The sequence below is a fragment of the Pipistrellus kuhlii genome, unplaced genomic scaffold (assembly GCF_014108245.1).
Source record: "Pipistrellus kuhlii isolate mPipKuh1 unplaced genomic scaffold, mPipKuh1.p scaffold_m20_p_2, whole genome shotgun sequence".
Classification (NCBI taxonomy): Eukaryota; Metazoa; Chordata; class Mammalia; order Chiroptera; family Vespertilionidae; genus Pipistrellus; species Pipistrellus kuhlii.
The window spans coordinates 79,163,781-79,183,176 of record NW_023425515.1 but is presented as its reverse complement, the minus strand read 5'-3'; the positions used below and the strand labels follow the sequence as shown (position 1 = coordinate 79,183,176).

Genomic DNA, 19,396 nt, shown 5'->3' with positions numbered 1-19,396 from the left:
AGGCTCAGCTCCTGCCCCTCGTTCTGATTGCAGGCTTGGCCCTGCCCAGAAATCCCCTGACTCAGACCCTTCCAGGCTGCTCTGGGACTACAAGGCCTTACCTCACAGTGACCTGGGTGCCAGGATGTTCCTGGGACATAGACACTGGGCTCCTATTTATGCAAATTAACTGCCATGGTTTTTGAGTTAATTTGCATACTCATTCTGATTGGCTATGGGCATAGCAAAGGTACAGTCAATTTACATGTTTTTCTATTATTAGGTAAGATGCTCTTCCTATACATAAAATCTCAGATATTTATAAGTACATATGTACAACATACTTTTAAAATATTTGTAAAAGTGAATGACTATAAATTATGTTTCATCATGGGTATCCTTATCAAATCAAGAAAGTAAAACCAAATTTTGGATTTGGTATTTCTTTAATTTTGTATTGAAGTAGTTTTAAATTAAGCTTTATTAAAATAATCTTAGTAGGCTTTCTTAAAAATAATAACTATACTGCAATGAGTTATACTAAATTTATAGATGTTTACAATATATAAAACCAGATACATAAATAAACACTTAACAGTTTTATAGAAGTGAAATTGGAGCAAAGAGAGAAAAGAAAATGGAAAATAGCAGATTATTTCTTATTAAACTCATTCAGAAAGGCCATAAGTTATACAACATTATGGTACATTTTCTAGATTAATGGAAATGTATTCACAAAATTCTTCAGAACAGAGATGAGCATATACTATTTACATTTCTCATTTTACATATTATACATTTATACATATCAATAAAATATATACTTAAAAGACCAGAAGGAACATATTTAATAGAAATGTCTTTTTATCTTGGTTTAATGTTTTTTAATGTTTAGTTACATGTGGAGAAAACAAAATGTTACTGTTTGTTAGGACAATAGAGACTATACCTGAGGTCTTAATGCTACAAAACTAATTTGGGATAAAAATTATTAATTTATTTTCTGTTAAAAATATTATCCTTCTGGATACTGAGGGGAATCTTTCATACCAGCTCTGGATGCAAAACAATTTTCTTTGAGGAATTTTAAAAACAACTGTAGCTTTCCTTCTTCCTTTAGTATTTTCCGGAGTATAACAATCATTGCTTTCTTTTAGTAAAGTTACCAGATGAACAGAAATATATTTTAAATAAACTTTTTATATTCTAATGAGGTTGTAATCAATGGAGTACTTAATTATGAAAAAGAGTTTACATGAGACCTACATATAATGAAAGGTGTTTTTAAGTACATTTCTATTTTGTCAGGAGACGGATAAACTTTTAACTTTAAAGTTGAACCACAAGTTAACAAAGGCAAATAAAAAAGTTGATCTCATAATCATTGAGAGATTTTTATTGATATTTGCCTTTGCTACACTTCAATTTGCTAGAGAATGGTTCTAATGACGCCAAACATATGAACCTTTGGAACACAAATATGATTGGCAGTTGATGTTTGAGAAAAAGTAGAAGATTGTAATCAGCTCTTTGTAAATATACTCAGAGATAACCATCACAGAAACATCTCAACATGTATGTTGATAGTGGTTTTTCTATGAATAAGAAGGAAATACTTTTCTAAGCATATGGTGATTATGTCTTAGTTAAGGTTATTGTTTTAAGAGCTCAAGTTTCCTCAGTTGCCTCCCCAAGCACTAGAATCAAGTTACTCTTATTCAGTTTATAGTCATAGGTTTCTGGGGGGAAAGTTCCTAGGAAAAAATATTGTAAGTTCAGTATTAAAATTGCGAAATTTTTCTTGATCTAATAATATAGTAGGCTTTCCCTTAATTTTCATGTTTCAGCAAGAATGTCTAAATAAATCTTAGTTGTTAAGATTTGTATGGAGAAGAAAGAAATAGTATTTGAGAGTTTCTGCTTGAATCAGAAGATTCTTTGACATTATTAATGTGGAAAATATTTATGAACAAATAAAAAACAAAATTAAACCATGTTGTTTTGGTAACCACTTCCGTGTATTGTATGACAATTGTTTGGTAACTGATGTATTATGTGGCAATTGTGTTTTCCAAACAGCTAAATAGTTTCCATATATTGTTTCCTTTCCCAAATGAAAAATGCAGACAGCTCTGGAAGTTTTGGGGAAAAGAATTATTAATATTCAGTAACATAAACACCCAAAGAACAGCCATATTTTTCTGCATTTCCCTGACTTGTTTTATGTGAATAAATAATCGTTCACACATTCAAAGTGGATATAATCTTGTAAAATATTACTGGCTTTTCTTAACCAACAGATAACTGAAAAAATACTTAAATTAATAATTCACCACTATCCATATAGATGATACTAAAATCTTCTTAAAAAATAGTTTAATTTAACCATTGTAATGGTTAGTTTAAAATCACCTTAGGGCCGAAACCGGTTTGGCTCAATGGATAGAGCGTCGGCTTGGGGACTGAAAGGTCCCGGGTTCGATTCCGGTCAAGGGCATGTACCTTGGTTGCAGGTACATCCCCAGTAGGGGGTGTGCAAGAGGCAGCTGATCGATGACTCTCTCTCACCGATGTTTCTAACTCTCTATCTCTCTTCCTTCCTCTCTGTACAAAATCAATAAAATATATTAAAAAAAATAAATAAAATCACCTTAGGAAATTTTCCTAAGTGTGCTCACTAATTTAAAATGCAATATATAAATTTGCTAGACCTTATGATTCAGCTATTTTTTTTTTCTGTCTTTTAAGATAAAAGTTACCAACAGATGAGAGAATAATTCCAAAGTCTTCATTTGACCTACTTTTTGAAAGTCATACTTTTTGTTTACCGTATTTTCCAGTGTATAAGACGACCCCCTAATTTTACAGTTAAAACATAGGTTTAGGCCTATATTCGCTGTATAAGACTACCCCCCACTTCCGAACACAGTAAACATGTAAAAAGCCTGCTCAGATTGGCCAGAGTCAGAGATGTGGTCTATTAAAAAAAGAACTGGTGTTGCCTTGGAAGTGGGGGGGAGTCTTATACAGCGAATATAGGCCTAAACCTATGTTTTAACTGTAAAATTAGGGGGTCGTCTTATATGCCAGAAAATATGGTAACTTCAAACAAACTAGAAAATGTTTTTTTTTTTGTAAAAATCATGTATATTGTCCTTATTAGAAACCCTAACTTCAAACTTGTAAATATTAGGCCAATTGTCAAAAATTTTTATTTTATTTTATGGAAAATTTTGAGGGAAAATAAATCAATTTGCTTGGTCAACTTTGTTGATTATTTCACTTCCAGTTCTGGTGTATATATGGAGGGATTGTTCTATTCTAACTCATGCAATGAATACATATTTGTTGAGCAACAACTGTGTGCCAGACTCTCTATGCTGGTTATAATGGTGAGAGCCATGATATCCAAATATATTCCATCTGGAAATTGGGAATTCATTACTTGAAATCCAAAGAGAGGACAAAATAGACACTATAATACAAGTGGAGGGAACAATATTTTTGAATTATACTTGTTTCAAATGCAGAAGTCAGAAATAAATGTCTATGCCTAGATTTTATTTTATATTGTAAGTAGCCAAAAATAGTTTTATCCATTTTGAGAAAAATACATGTCACTCCAGTATAAAAGAGAGTTTTGTTTCTAGGTACAGAGAAGTCATACTTCTGCTTATAAATTTGGTCCTTTACCCTTCAAATTCATAGATAAACAAAGGATTAGCTGGGATAAGGGGTCATATCAGTTCTACCCTGTTTCCCCAAAAATAAGACAGTGTCTTATATTAATTTTTGCTCCCAAAGATGCGCTAGGTCTTATTTTCAGGGGATGTCTTATTTTTCCATGAAGAAGAATATGGTACACATTTACTGTTAAATGAAAATAAAGGAAATTTATTACCTGTATACAGTATGGTAGTATGGTAGTTGTCAACACAAACCAGACAAACTGAATCCTACAATATCAAGAATTTACTCATTTATTCAATGACAATCATGTCATCATCTCCTGGAACATCATCATACCAATCCAATTCCTGAATTTCCTGGTGAATTTCTTGTGACTCCATTTCTTTCAGAATCAGTGGACAAAATCTCTCATGTTTAGCAATAGCACTGTCTTTAAATGAGTACTTCTTGTCAAGGTAGCCTGCTTGCAGTGCATTTGCAATGCAACTGTCAATGATTTTCTCCAATGAATTCTTCACCCAAGTCACAACTTCTTGCAGGTTAGGTTTCACAAAGTTTCCACGCTGATTTCTCTCCATTCTGTTTTCAATGTAGTCATTAATTTCCATGCACAAATTGTCTTTGAATGGCTTGTTTATTGCAATAACAAGAGTCTGGAGATAGGCCGTCATTCCTGCGGGAATCATTATCTTATCTATTTTTCTTTCGTGAAGAAATGTCTTCATGTCTTTAGCATGGTGAGTGCTGGCTGCATCCCAGACTAGCAGACCTCTTTGGCTCCCTTGCATAACAAGCAGCAGCATTAAATCGACCCACTTCCTTATAACTGCTTGTGTGGCCCAGGCTTTTTCAGTTTCAAGAATAAAAATGCCCAAAACACATTAAATCTTTTCCTTCTTGCCCTTAGAAATGATTAAAGGTGGGATTTTAGTGGCATCCAGACGAATTGCCAAAATATAGGAAACATGTGCACTTTCCTAAGCAGTGGAGGGAATGGAGCCTGAGGTGGGAGGGCTTATTTTCCGGGGATGCCTTATATTTCACTCAGAAGGAAACCTATAAGTAGGTCTTATTTTCAGAGGATGTTTTATTTTTGGGGAAACATGGTAGTTGTAGATATTAACTTCCAGTCTATATTGAATGTTTGTTTTTAAAGCATATAAACATGGTTTGAATGCACCAACAGATATCATATTCTTTCCATAAATATAAAAATTATGCAATGAAGATGAAACAGAATTTCTTTGCTACTCTGTGATCCACTCATTTCATTGGGCTTGAATATTAACCACAATTGAAATAATATATCAAGACTTTTTGTCCTGAAAAATATATTTATTAAGGTCTACTTTAACTTCAGGGTAATGCAGTATTTATCCCAAATTTTCAAGTATAAAGTTTGTCTCATGTTATCATGAAGTAAGATGTAGATTCAAGAAAACTATTAAACTTCATGCATATTCAGAGAATGGATAATGTTCTACATAAATGCACTGCAACTAAAGCTCAGTCCCATCAGAACCTTCCTCTCTCATTTTGTTCACAAAGTCAGTTACATTTTGCAGAAGCCTCACAAGTTGGGATGCAAAGATTTTTCAACCCAGAGTATCAGGGCCTTTATAAGAGAAAACCATGTTATCTGTGCATTATAATAAGTAGAATGCATATATTTAAATAATTAACAAAATGGCTGAAACCAGTTTGGCTCAGCGGTAGAGCGTAGGTCTGTGGACTGAAATGTCCCAGGTTCAATTCCAGTCAAGGGTATGTACATTGGTTGTGGGCATATCCCTGGTAGGGGTTGTGCAAGAGGCAGCTGGTCGATGTTTCTCTCTCATCGACATTTCTAGTTCTCTATCCCTCTTTCTTCCTCTCTGTAAAAATCAATAAAATATATTAAAAATAAATAAATAAATAAATAAATAAATAATTAACAAAATGGTCTTAAGTACCTTCTAACATACCAAAACTCAAGGACTATTCACTCACCATCTTGCTGAATTTAAATCACTAAAAGTTAATATCATATGTTAGATAATGTTATTAGAATAGCATGCTTAGCTGAAAAGGGCTGCATGCAGTGTCCCTGAATTGAAAAACCTACTAATGAACAAAGGATTTCAAAAATGAAGATTAGCTGGGGGTATGGTTCCTGAATATAACTCTAATAACAGATTATATAAGGTTTTATCTTATTAACCAAATTAAGCACACAGATATGATATTTTTTGGAATCATAATGTTATATATGGTAATTATTTGTTAGTTACATTAAAGTTTCTTTAGGACAATCACATATTAACCAACTTGTCAGTATTCCCACTATTACCTGTTATTTTACTTACTACCCAATTCATACAATTATGTTCTTTAGGAGCACCTCTATGTATTTGAATTTCTAGTTCATGCTTTACATAAACTATTCTACCTCTTATTTAAAATGTTTTGTTTTTTTTCTGAGAAATTTGAGTTCTTTTTATCCAACGATTTAGATAAGATTGTTTCACAATTTTGACAGGAGTCAGTTTATAATTGACTAGAGGCCCTGATGCATGAAATCCGTGCAAGGAGCTTATCTCTCACAGCCATAGCAGCTTGCCTCAGTCCTTGAAGCCCTGCCTGCCTGTCTGATTGTCTTTAACCACTTCTGCCTGCCAGACTTATCATTCCTAACCACTCTCCTGCCAGCCTTATCAATGCCTAAATGCTTCCCTGCGGGCCCGATTGCTCCTAACTGCCCTCCCCTGCAGGCCTGGTCATTCCCAACTGCCCTCTCCTGCCAGCCTCATCATCCCTAACTGTCTTCCCCTGTAGGACACCCCCAACTATCCTTTACTGTAGGCCTGTTCACCCCCAACTGTACTCCCCTTAGGCCCGGGTCCCCCTCAACTGTCCTCCTCTACCAGTCCAGTCACCCCTAACTGCATTCCTCTGCTGGCCTGATCACCCACAACTGTCCTCCCCTGCTGGCTATCTTGTGTCCACATGGGGGTGGGCCATCTTTAACCACATGGGTGCAGCCATCTTGTGTGTTGGAGTAATGGTCAATTTGCATATCACCTCATTATTATATGATTATTATAAACTAGAGGCACAGTGCACGAAATTCTTGCATGGGTGGTGGTCCCCTCAGCCTGACCTGCAATGACAATACTAGCCTCCTGCGCCCCAGCCTTTGGCCAGAGGCCCTCCTTCAGCACAGCTGAAGGGGGTGATCGTGAGCCCAGAGTCCTGAGCTCTGGTCTCTGGCTAGAGGTCCCTCTCTCCGCGCAGCCAGGGCGTGGGACACTGGGCTTCCAGTTGCTGGGGTGATGCCACCAGAGCATCTCCCCCCCAGCCCACCACTATGGGCGCCTCCATCTTTGTTGCAGAGTTATGGTTCATTTGAATATTACCCTTTTATTAGATAGGATTTGCCTAACTGTTTGCTATTGGCAATGCCACAAATTTGAAATTTGGATAATATAATTCCCCATAATTTATAGTGTGATTAATTTAGCTTCTTTAAGAGTGGAAAGTTTATATTTTTGTAAAGCATTGTTTAGATTTCAAATAATAATAAAAGTGGTTAGATGGCCAAAATCTGAATATATTTGATTCTTCAGAATCTACTACATTTCAGCTGAATGTATAAAATTTATATTTGTTATACTGGGACTAGAAGCCTTTTGTTTAGATTTATGGAAGTCAAATATCTGTGGATAGTTGTTGGACACCCAAAACTGGAGTTTAACTAATTTTCTTTTCAGAATTGAAATCCTTTATCATTGGCCCCTGCTGTGAGTAAAATTCACTTATATACAAAATCCACAGTCACAGCAAGGGTCAAGGGAAAATCATATCAATCCTTGAGATTGTCTCCTGCCAGCTATAAGCCAGCACTAGAAGACAATAGAAGATATGAGGGCAGAAAATAAACAAAGAAATCTGAAAAATAATAACTACAAAAAAAAGTGTTATGGGTTTGTAGAGAGGCTGTTGGTTTTAATTACAATCTTATCTCATATTTGCCTAATATTTTATTTGAGCAATTTTGTAGTAATGGCTATTTTTAAAAGAATTTCAAGAATTTTGTAAGACTCAATATTTATTTACCTCTCACTGTACATTAAGAACAGAGAAACCCAAATAAACAATATGGTTAGTTCCTTCCTGTTGACAATACAATTAAGCAAAAGCAGAATCAATTGTAATAATTTATTTTCAAAAACCTCAGGGGCTCTTGTATTCACACACATGTGCTTGCATGTATTATACACCCATAACACTGAGCTTATTTATATAAATGATATTAGTCTTCTAGACACTAGTTCTTATTGCTAAATTTGGTTAGACTTTTTAATAGTTTTAGTGACAATTTTCTGTTTTCATCATCATCTTACTACTTAGCTGAAAATCTTTATCATTGCGCTAAAAAGGTTCTGTCCCATCTTTAGACAAAAAGTATTATATCTCCTATATAGTTGTTCCCAGCATTTAAGAGCTATTTCCAAAAGCAAAGTCCAGAGATTACACACATCAGAATCTTCTAAAATGCTTAATATCAGTGCATTTCCCCCTAAACTTCCATATCACAATGTCTGGGACTGGGCAGTGACATCTTCATTGTGAACACCCCACATGATCCCTATGGTCACTGTTATTTAAGAATGATGGTTTCTGCTATAAAACTTCATTGTAATTATAAATGTAAATAGTAGGCCTCTTAGTAATAATAGCTGTCATTCTAACATTAATTATTGGGGGAAAAAACAATGATTTTATAATTTGAAGTAAAATTTTAACATTAATTTGTCACATAACTTTCATTCATTCACTTATCCATGCTACCATATAGCTGATACTGGTCCCTTCATTGAATTACACGGCATAGTATAGGAAATATGTTTTATCTATAGATATTTGGCACAACTATGGATCCACAAATAATTATGAAAACTCTGTATCTCCTGTGGAGATCCTTGGCTTGGATTTTAGGAACTACTGTTGCAAATTGTAAATAGTTTCCTTGCCTATTCTTTATCCAATATGACTTTTTACCCTTTCCTATTATCTAGGAGCTCTTGTAACTGTGAGATTGTCATTAATAGAATAAGGAAACATGTGCTGGGATATGTTTATCTGTTGAGTTACCTTAATCAAGGAGAAATTATTAATAGAACACAGAAAGTGGTTATCAAGTATAAACATCAAATTTTAGGTTTCTATTTTGCTAAAAAAAAAATCTTAAGTAAATGGAGTAGAATGGTTTCATTTTGAAAAAAGCAGATTTGCATGATTAATATTTTAAAATTAATGATATATTTTCCTTGATGTATCAACACATTTTTATGAATAAAATTTATAAGCAGAAAAAATTAAAAGCAGCCTGCATCTCCATCACTCAGAGATGATCAGTGTTATTTAGGTGGGTTTCTAGTATGCTTATATTTTTGAAGGGTTATTTTTAAAATAATATGTTATCCATATTGTTATAGACTAGAGGCCCAATGCATGAAATTTGTGCAAGGGTAGGCCTTCATAGCCCCAGCTGCCTCTTGCCACCCTGTTCCTGGCTGCCTCCATCTGGAAGGTCGTCCAGAAGGTAGTCCAGATGGTCATTCTGCTGTTTGGTCATTTGGTCAATTTGCATATTAAGCTTTTATTATTATAGATTATATGTTATTGTAATGGTAATAATTATATATCTCATAAAGAATATTCTCCTTACCACAATTGGTTTCAGCATTATGGCTTTTTAAAATATTTACATTAGTTCCAATATTTCAAATAATAAATTACATTGAAATGAAGTTCAGGCTTAAAGCACTGAATGAATTTTGAATTGTTTCCTTTGGGCAAAATTTAGGAGTGGGAATATGTAGTCAAGAGGCATAAAATATTAAGGCTTTTGATAGCTTCTTGGAAATTGTTTCTCAGAGTTTTTATTGGTTTTCTAGATGGTAATATGAAAATACATATAAAAATATTTAAAATGACTTTGTTATTTAACTTGACTATTAGGCACTTGTAATAAAATTAATAATGAATAAGCTAAAGTATTTGGAGCTATTTATTACTTTTTATAGAAGTAATCTAACAATAAAAGTTGGTTACCTAAGTTTAAAAACAAAACAATATATATATATATATATTAAATTTATTTTTATTTTTGAAAGTATTACAGATGTCCCACCATTTTTTTGTTTTTTCCTCCTCATCCCCACACACAACCCTCCCAAGCCTTCACCATCTATTGTCTGTGGCCATGGGCTATGAATGTAAGTTTCCCATTAATCACTCCCCATATCCCCACACCCCCCACTGCCTTCCTTCTGAAGTTCAATATTATATATTTTATAACCAATAAAATAATCTTGAAGCAAAAAGTAATGATATAAAATTGTTCTTGATAGAATGTCAAGTTAAAAACTTGATTATCATATATTATGTATATGGTTATACTACCTAATAAAAGAGTAATATGCAAATTAACCATCACTCTGCTGCACAAGCCATGCCCACAAGCCAATCAGAGCAAATATCCAAATAAACCCAACCAAGATGGCTACAGCCACAGAGAGCAGGAGGGAGGCGTTTCCTTTGCAATGGAGGAAGCCAAGCTTTCCACCTGCTCTGGCCAACCTAAGCCTCCACTCAACGATAGAAGGTAAACAAATCGAAACAGAAATGGCTGCCACCATGGAGTGAGCAGGAGGCTTGGCTCCGCTCTAGGCTACAAAGTTTCAGTTGTAGAAAGTAAATAAATCCCAGACAGGAGGGCCTCCACTTGGGTCCCTGGGGGGGAAGGGGGCGTGGCCAGGCTGCAAACCACCTCAGGCCCCTTGCTCAAACTGCCCCAAGCCCCAAGGGAACTCCCATCCTGATTCAGGACACCCTTCAGGGCAAACCAGCTGGTCCCATCTGTGCACCAGGCCTCTATTCTATCTAATAAAAGAGTAATATGCAGATTGACCATCACTCCAATATGGCTGCCCCATGTGGTCAAAGATCCTGCCCCTATGTGGACACAAGATGGCCAGCAGGGGAGGGCAGTTAGGGTTGACCAGGACAGCAGAGGAGGGAAGTTGGGGGCAAATGGGCTGGCAGGGAAGCAGTTAGACATCAATCAGGCTGGCATGGAGTGGTTAGGGGGTGTTCAGGCTGGCAAGAAGAAATGGTTAGGGGCAATCAGGAAGCCAGGCAGGTGAGCAGTTGGGAGCCAGCAGTCTTGGATTGTGAGAGGGATGTCCAACTACCCGTTAAATGGGGAGTCGGACATCCCTCGAGGGGTTCCAGATTGGAGAGGGTGCAGGCTGGGCAGAGAGACAACACTCCCCTCACACCCCCGCTCCTGTGCACAAATTTCATGCACTGGGCCTCTAGTATATGATTATATACACATATAATGTGCACTTACCACTAGGGAGCAGACACAAACATAGGAACTGCCCCCAGCCAGTGGAGCCCAATTGCCTGATTGGGACCTGCTGGCTAACCTCTCAGTCCCTTCCCCCAGCCAGCAGGCTCCAATTGCCCAATGGCGAATGGGAACCAGGAGTTGTTGGCGGCACATGTGGGTAGTGCCAGGCCAAGGCCCCTACAACCACCTGTCACCCCACACATAAAGAGTGACTGGCATTGAGGGGTGGGGCCAAAGAGCTGGTGGGAATAGCCAACCTCTCGGTCCTTCCCCCCAGCTAGCAGGCTCCAATCCCCTGATGGTGAACAGGGAAGTGGGGATGAGTGGCAGTGGGGCGGGGGTGGGGGTAGGGGGGACAGCTTCTGGCAGCCAGGGAAGATGGCCCCTAATCACAGGCCAGGCCTAGGGACAGAACCTGTGCATGAATATCATCTGCCAGGCTTCCAGTATATACATATATGGCTTGAATAATATATATATATATATATATATATATATATATATATATATATATATATACATATATATATATATATACACACACACACACACACATATATATATATATATATATATATATATATATATATATATATATATATATATTGAGTGACCAGATTATTATGACCACCCCATCAGTACTTTTAGTACTTTATTGGGCCACCTTTTGCCTTAAATACTACATATATATGCCTGATAGAAATTCATGTATTTTTAAATCTTATTTTAGATCTTTTTATATATTATTTATATGGAAAAATTGATACTATAATCAGGAAAAAAAAACACAAATAGAACAAGTTGTACCAATTTTATTTATACCACCTTTAGGTGAGAATACAATTTCCATAACTTTGTCAACTATCATTTTATTTTTAAAGCTAAATGTATTTTTAAATAACTGTACATTTTATGTAATGAGGTAAATTAAAGTGCTTTATATTTAAGAAATAGTATTTTTTTTTTCAATTTGGAAAGTCTATATGATAAAAAGCCTAAGCAACCATCATAACGGAATGGATGACCGAACAGGCTGTGTGGGGTGACCAGGCCCACAGGTGGATTAGTGAGGGACAACCAAATGACTGACCAGCAGGCTATGTGCGACAACCAGGCCCATGGTGGGGAGGCAGTAAGGGGTGACCAGGTCGGTGGTGGAGGAAGGGCAGTGAGGCATGACCAGGCTGGCAGGAGGGCAGTTGGGGGAAACCAGGTTGGAGGGGGGGCAGTTAAGGGTGACCTAACTGACAGGTCTGACAGGGCAGTTGGGGGCAACTAGGCTGGCAGAGGTGGCAGTTAGGGGTGACCAGGTAGTCAGGCAGGTGAGCAGTTAGGAGCCAGTGGTCCCAGATTGTGAGAGGGTGCACTGGGCCTCTAGTATTGTACAAAATAACTCATTGTTTTGCCCAAAAGTGAAAAATTTGTGACTGCCTTGGCAAAACATATCTATGAGTGACTAGAATTACTAAAATGGTAAAGGGCTGTCTCCTGAGGAGTAGATGGCATTGGTTAGGATGTTCACTAATCTGTCTGATGTCTGCCAAGATATTATCATGCTTCATTGGGTTTAATAATGTGTTTTCTTAGAGGGAAAATTTCACTTGTTTAATCTTTGCAATATGCCCTAATAAGGTCATATTTATTAGCAACTACATTTTGACCTATATAAAACAGTTCTGAATGTAGAATAATTTTTAATACTTTTAAAATAATGTGACAGTTGCTAACAACTTTGTAATAACGGTACCATAAAAATACGTAAGATACCAAGTATATACTAAATTTAGGAATATGATTTTGAAAGTCATCTCTATAAAACTTTAAGAAATAGATTATGTTTTTGTACCAGACACTTATTATTTCAAATAAATATATTCGATATATTGGATGACTTTGATTTCTATGCACAATTTCTTAAATATAGTAAACCTTTCCAATATAAATGAAAATCTGCTGATACAATACCTGCTTCAACTAGGAGTGAGCCTATCTGGTGTCTATGAATAAGATTCTGTGCTTTCAGCATGAAGTGGAAAACGGCAGGTCAGTGCTTTCACTTCTCCTTCTGAATGTATTAGTGATTATAACTAATTTTGTTATGATCTTAGGGAAAAATTTAACAACTTTTAATAATCCATTTGAAGTTTCACTTTTAGAATTTATATAAGCACCACTAAAGCTTTTCACAGATAATGTTTAAGATTATATCTTCTTGAAATGTGGATTTAACCCACTTTATATCTATACTAGAGGCCCGGTGCATGAATGGGTTCTGGTCAGCCTGCCCAAATGGTGGTCCATTGGGCTGGGCCAGTGGAGGGAGGGGCCACAGGTGGTGGCCCAGCTAGACCCACCTCTGATCGGGGTGTTGGGAGCCAATCGCAGGCCAAGCCGGCCAGTGGAGGACCAACTGGGGCCTGGACCAGGCTGGTTGGCTGCTGCAATGTACATTATAGCCACTGGTTGTTCAGGTCATTCTGGTTGTTCCGGTCACTAGGCTTTTATATACATCTAGACTAATAAAAGAAAATATGCAAATTGGTCAGGATGCCCTCACAGTAATGACCAAATAGCAGGCTGTGTGGGGCGACCAGGCCGGCAGGGGTGTTAGTGAGGGACAACCAGGCCAGCAGAGGGAAGCAGTTGGTGGTGACCAGGCTGAGAGAGGAAGGATGTTGGAGGCATCCAGGCCAGCAGGGGGAGAAGTTGGGGGAGACCAGGTTGGCGGGGGTGGGGTGGGGGGACAGGTGGCAGTGACCAGGCTGGCTGGGGGTGCATTGAGAGGTGTCCAGGCCAGCAAAGAAGGGAAGTGAGGGGTTACCAGGCCAGCAGGGGCCATTAAGGGTGACCAGGCCTATGGGGGGTTACTTAGGGGCAATCAGGTCAGTGGGTGGAGGGCAGTTGGGGGCAACCAGGCTGTGGGCAGCAGTTAGGGTTGATCAGATTGGGAAGAGGAAGTTATGGGTGATCAGGCAGGTGGTAGTGAGCAGTTAGGAGTCAGTGGTCCAGGATTGTGAGAGGGATGTTCACATATGCGATACATAAAAGGCTTCCACTGGCGCCAATCACATGTGTATGTTTAGATCTGTCATTGTCAATTGTGAATTTGGTTGACACTTCTATTATATTTAGGCCACAGAATTGGGCCTAAACCAGCAGTCGGACATCCCTCAAGGAGTCCTGGATTCGAGAGGGTGCAGGCTAGGCTAAGGGAACACCTCCCTGTGCATGAATTTTGGGCATCAGGCCTCTAATAGATACATAAAAGGCTAATATGCTAAGTGCTGGACCATCCAACTGTTTGCTATGATGCTCACTGACCACTAGGAGGCAGACACTAAATGTAGGAGCTGCTTTGACCTGCACAGAGAAATGGAATCACAGACCTGGTGCCCACAAAGCAACACACGGCTTCCCTGGAATGGGACACAGGCCCTGCCATCACTCCAGAGTGACAGCCCACCAAATCGCAGCTGACACTGCCGAGACCCCATGGAGCAAAATGCAGCCCATAACCCAGCCCACCTCTGAAAGGGTCACTGTGGGTGCAGGGTAAATGACGTCACATAGCAACACCCAGCTTCCTCTCCTTAGCAATGACTAGCCTTCTTACAGTTTCTTCAGCTCAGGAACATGACTTGCTTTATAGCAAAGTACAAACATTTCACACTTTAACGACCAAATATCTGTGAAGCGTTTTTCCGTGCCTCATCTCATTTGATCCTCACAGAAGTCCTGGAATACGTAGATAGGAGACTAGATGGAATACTATTTTCTTATCATTAGCCAGAAAACGGAGATTTAGAAAACTTAGAAACTTGACCAGACTGAAAAGAAGTAAAAATGGTGGATCTTGGAAATGACTTCAGGTTTTCTCACTGTGCAAAATATAGTCAAACACTGCTGCAGTTCAACATTTTACCCTTTGTTCTCTCTGCATGATCTACAGTAATGATCTGCTTTGTGTTGATTTTTACTGCTGTGTTTCTGACAATTAACTAAAAAAGAAGTTGGGATGCTTCACTGAGCTGGAAAAAGTTTAGCTACATCAGAAAGCAGGTCTAATTAAGCAAGTTTATTCTATATATATAAAAGGCTAAGTTTACTCACACATGGGTGATACATACAAAGCTTTCACTGGAGCCAATCACATGTGTATTTTTAGATCTGTCATTGTCAATTGTGAATTTGGTTGACACTGTTATTATAGAGAAAGGGCAAATAATATTGTAATATCAAAATATTTCTTCTAATTGATATCCTTTCAATGTGCATGAATCTGTGCTCGGGATACTAGTGGTTTTATAAAAATTGTAATTTTCTTTCATGTGATCATATAAAGCTATAAAAAATAGATTACTGATGATAATTATATGTAACCAAAATAGTCATGTTCAAAATTAAATGTAAAGAAATTAATGGACTCAATGAGTAAATTGAACTTTCTCAAAGAAATGTATAACAATCTATATATTTACTTCTCTTTACTATTAAGACAAAAAAAAACATCATATGCTTATGTTCTTTTAATAATGAATTCCTTTCTTTTGTATAGTGGGCGATATCAATTATCTCCACATTTCAGGAAATTTTAATATTTGTATGAATACACTTCCATTACTTTAAGAAAAGTTGCTTCTCTTTGCTTGAGATGACAGTGAAGACCTAGGAGGTTTTTCATATATACCAACCTTTGTTTACAAAGGGAAATGTATTGGGCAGAGCTGATGATTGACAACAAGCACCATTTTCTGAGCAAACATTTCAAAGGCAGTATATTAATTTGTCAATATTATCCTTGAATATGATGAGCATTTTAAGTAGTCCACATGACTGGACTCTTCATTTTGACATGTTTGATTTTAGAATTGCATAGTGTTCGCCGTTTATGTCATTTATATTGAAACCACTTGCAACTGCTTTCACATGTAGCTCCCCTTTTGCTAAAGAAGCCAGACTCCATGGCAGACATAAGAGATTGAATGTGCAGCCAATAATCTCTCTATCCTTCTCTATTGCAGGCTTCTAAATCATCTCAACTGCTGCTTTTCTGATTTTAGAAGCAATTAATTTCTAAAGTTAGTATTGAGACAACAAATATTCAGAGATGCATATACCTTGTTTAAAATTTATCTTTTTGGTTGAGAGTATTATAGATGTCCTCCAATTTTCCCCATTGTCTCCCCTCCACCAATTCTCACCCCACGCTGGGCCTTCACTGACATATTATCTGTGGCCTTCATATAAATTATTTAGTTAATCTCTGCCAGCCCTACCTACCTCCTTCCCTCTGCGATCTGCCAGTCTGTGTCATCCTTCCATGTCTCTGGTCTTATTTTGTTGGTTGATTTATTTTGTTCATTAGATTCCACATATAAGTGAGATCACGTGCTTCTTGTCTTTCCCTGACAGGCTTATTTCACTTAACATAATACTCTCCAGATCCCCCAGGGTGTCTGAAAGAGTAAGAGATCCTTTTTGATTCCATGGTGTAAATGTACCTGCTTTTAATCTACTCAACAACTGATGGGCACTTGGGCTGTTTCCAGATCTTAGCTATTGTAAATAGCATTTGTACTAGATGTGGGATCATTGTGTTAAATTTCAGTTTTATTTTTAACTTTTTGAGGAAAATCCATAATGTTTTCCATAGTGGCTGCACCAGTCTGGATTCCCACCAGCAGTGTTCCCTTTTCTTCACATCCTCGTCAGCACTTGTTGTATTGCTGATTTATTATGGTAGCCTGTCTTGTAGGTCTGAGGTGATAGCTCACTGTGGTTTTAATTTACATTTCTCTGATGGTTGGTGACTTTGAACACTTTTTCATATGTCTCTTGGCCATCTGTATGTCCTCTTCAGAGAAATGTCTATTTAGGACCTTTGCCTATTTTTAATTTTTACTTTTCTTTTATTCATTATTTTTAAAATATATTTTATATTGATTTCAGAGAAGTAGGGAAATAGAAATATCAATGATGAGAGAGAATCATTGATCATCTACCTCTGCATGCCTCATATGTCCTAACCAGGTATCAAACCTGGACCTCCAGGTTCATAGTTTGAGGCTCAACCACTGAACCACACGTGCTGGGCTGCCCATTTTTTAACTGGATTTGCTTCCTTTTGTTGAGTTTTATGAGTTATTTTTATATTTTGGAAATTACCCCCTTACCCCATGAATCGTTGACAAATATGTTCTCCCATACAGTGGGTTCTCTTTAAATTTTGAGGATGATTTTTTTATGGTGCAGAAGTTTTTTATTTTGATGTAGTCTCATTTGTTTCTTTTTCCTTTCTTTCCCTTGTCCTAGACAGTGGTCAGCAAACTCATTAGTGAACAGAGCCAAATATCAACAGTACAAAGATTGAAATTTCTTTTGAGAGTCAAATTTTTTAAACTTCTTCTAATGTCACTTCTTCAAAATAGACTTGCCCAGGCCATGCTATTTTGTGGAAGAGCCACACTCAAAGGGTCAAAGAGCTGTATGTGGCTCACAAGCCGCAGTTTGCTGACCATGGCCCTAGGCAATGTATCAGCGAAAATTCTGTTACATGAGATGTCTAAGATTTTGCTACCTGTTTTCCTCATTTTTATGGTTTCACAATTTACACTTATTTGTCCGTTTTGACTTTATTCTTATATATGGTGTAAGTTGGTGGTCTAGTTTGATTTTTTTGCATGGATCTGTCCAATTTTCTCAGCACCATCTATTGAAGAGGCTGTCTTGACTCCAGTGTATGTTCTTGCTTCCTCTGTCAAATATTAATTGAATGTAATGGCTTGAATTGATTTCTGGGTTCTCTGTTCTGTTCCATTGATCTATATGTGTGTTCTTGTGCTAGTATTAAGCTGTTTAGATTTTAGTGGTGTTGTAGTATATCTTGATGTCCATTTTGCATTTATTCTTGTGCACAGTGTAAGTTGGTGGTCTAGTATTGTGATCCCTCTGACTTTGTTCTTCCTTTTTAATATTGCTTGAGCTATTTGGGGTCTTTTTGGTTCCATATAGATTTTTAGGTTATTTGTTCTAGATCTGTGAATGATGCCATTGGTATTTTAATAGGAATTGCATTGAATCCTTAGATTGTTTTGGTTAATATGGACATTTTAATGGTGTTAATTCTTCCTACTCATGAACATGGTATATGCTTCCAGTTGTTTGTATCTTCCTCTATCTCTTTTTCCAATGTCCTATACTTTTTGGGTGCAGGTCTTTTACCTCTTTGGTTAAGTTTATTTCTAGGTATCTTTTGTTGTTGTTGTTGTTGTTGTTGTTGTTGTTAACAATGGTAAATGGATTGAATTTTTATTTTCTCTTTTAAAGAGATCATTATCCTATATAATAAAAGAGAAATATGCTAATTATCCATTACTCCGTGAGACATAATGAACGACCACTTAACGACTGGATCACGGATCTGCAGGAGAGTGGGGCAGCAAACTACAGGTGGGCGGCAGAGAGCTACCAGAGGAGGCAGGGAAGCAGGCGGAGAGCTACAGGAGGATGGCAGAGAGCTACTGGCACACGGATTAATGCATAGGGCTACTGTTTTGTGCATTTTCGTTCGAGGTATGTACCATAAAGAACTGATGTATGTACAAGTGCTTAAACAAACACACACACACACACACACACACACACACACACACCTGCTACATAGTAAGGGCTGTACAATTGTAGATGCTGAAAGTATATGTGAGAGTTTGCTAGAATGTTAAAACATCACATTACAATATTTTACATTTTGTTTCTTTGGTGTTTTGCTTGGGAGATTAGGATTTTTAGGGCAATAGCCACATCCAGCACTTTTTTTTTTTTCTTCAATTTTGAAGAACTGTTTATTATTTGAAGAAGAAGAAGACCACCCATTTCGTAGAAGGTGGAGATGCTGGCAACAGGGAAGACCAGATCAACAGGCTTATTAGAAGGATGAACTAAGGTATCTACTATCGTTATTTTTGTAATCTGGTCAGTTAATAAACATCCAGCACTTTCTGACCCTAAAGTTTACATTTTGTAAGAAGAGAGGCGGTTAAAAACTTTGTGATTGACTAAATAATATATAAGTACCATGTAATACACACACTAAATTTCTATTTTTGTTTTTTAAAAAGTTTATATTTATTAAATGACCCAAATCTCTGATTCCAATTCACTGTTTTATACTGGACTTTAGAAACAAAATAAAACAAAACAAAAAATCTGCTGATTATACCACTAGATGGCAGAAAAAGATCAGAAAATTTTCATTGCATACTCATACATGAAAAAGTATGTATAATGCATTCAAAGCTTACTGGAATTACATATATACATAAAGTA

At 37.1% G+C, this 19,396-nt stretch overlaps 1 long non-coding RNA gene across 1 annotated transcript; it reads left to right on the top strand.

The window, feature by feature from the left end:
• The first annotated feature begins 12,351 nt into the window (after positions 1-12,351).
• LOC118723953 lies at positions 12,352-19,062 on the top strand. Its single transcript, XR_004989436.2, has 3 exons — positions 12,352-12,366; positions 12,413-12,414; positions 18,926-19,062. It is a non-coding gene; the product is annotated as an uncharacterized LOC118723953 (long non-coding RNA).
• Positions 19,063-19,396: the final 334 nt, after the last annotated feature.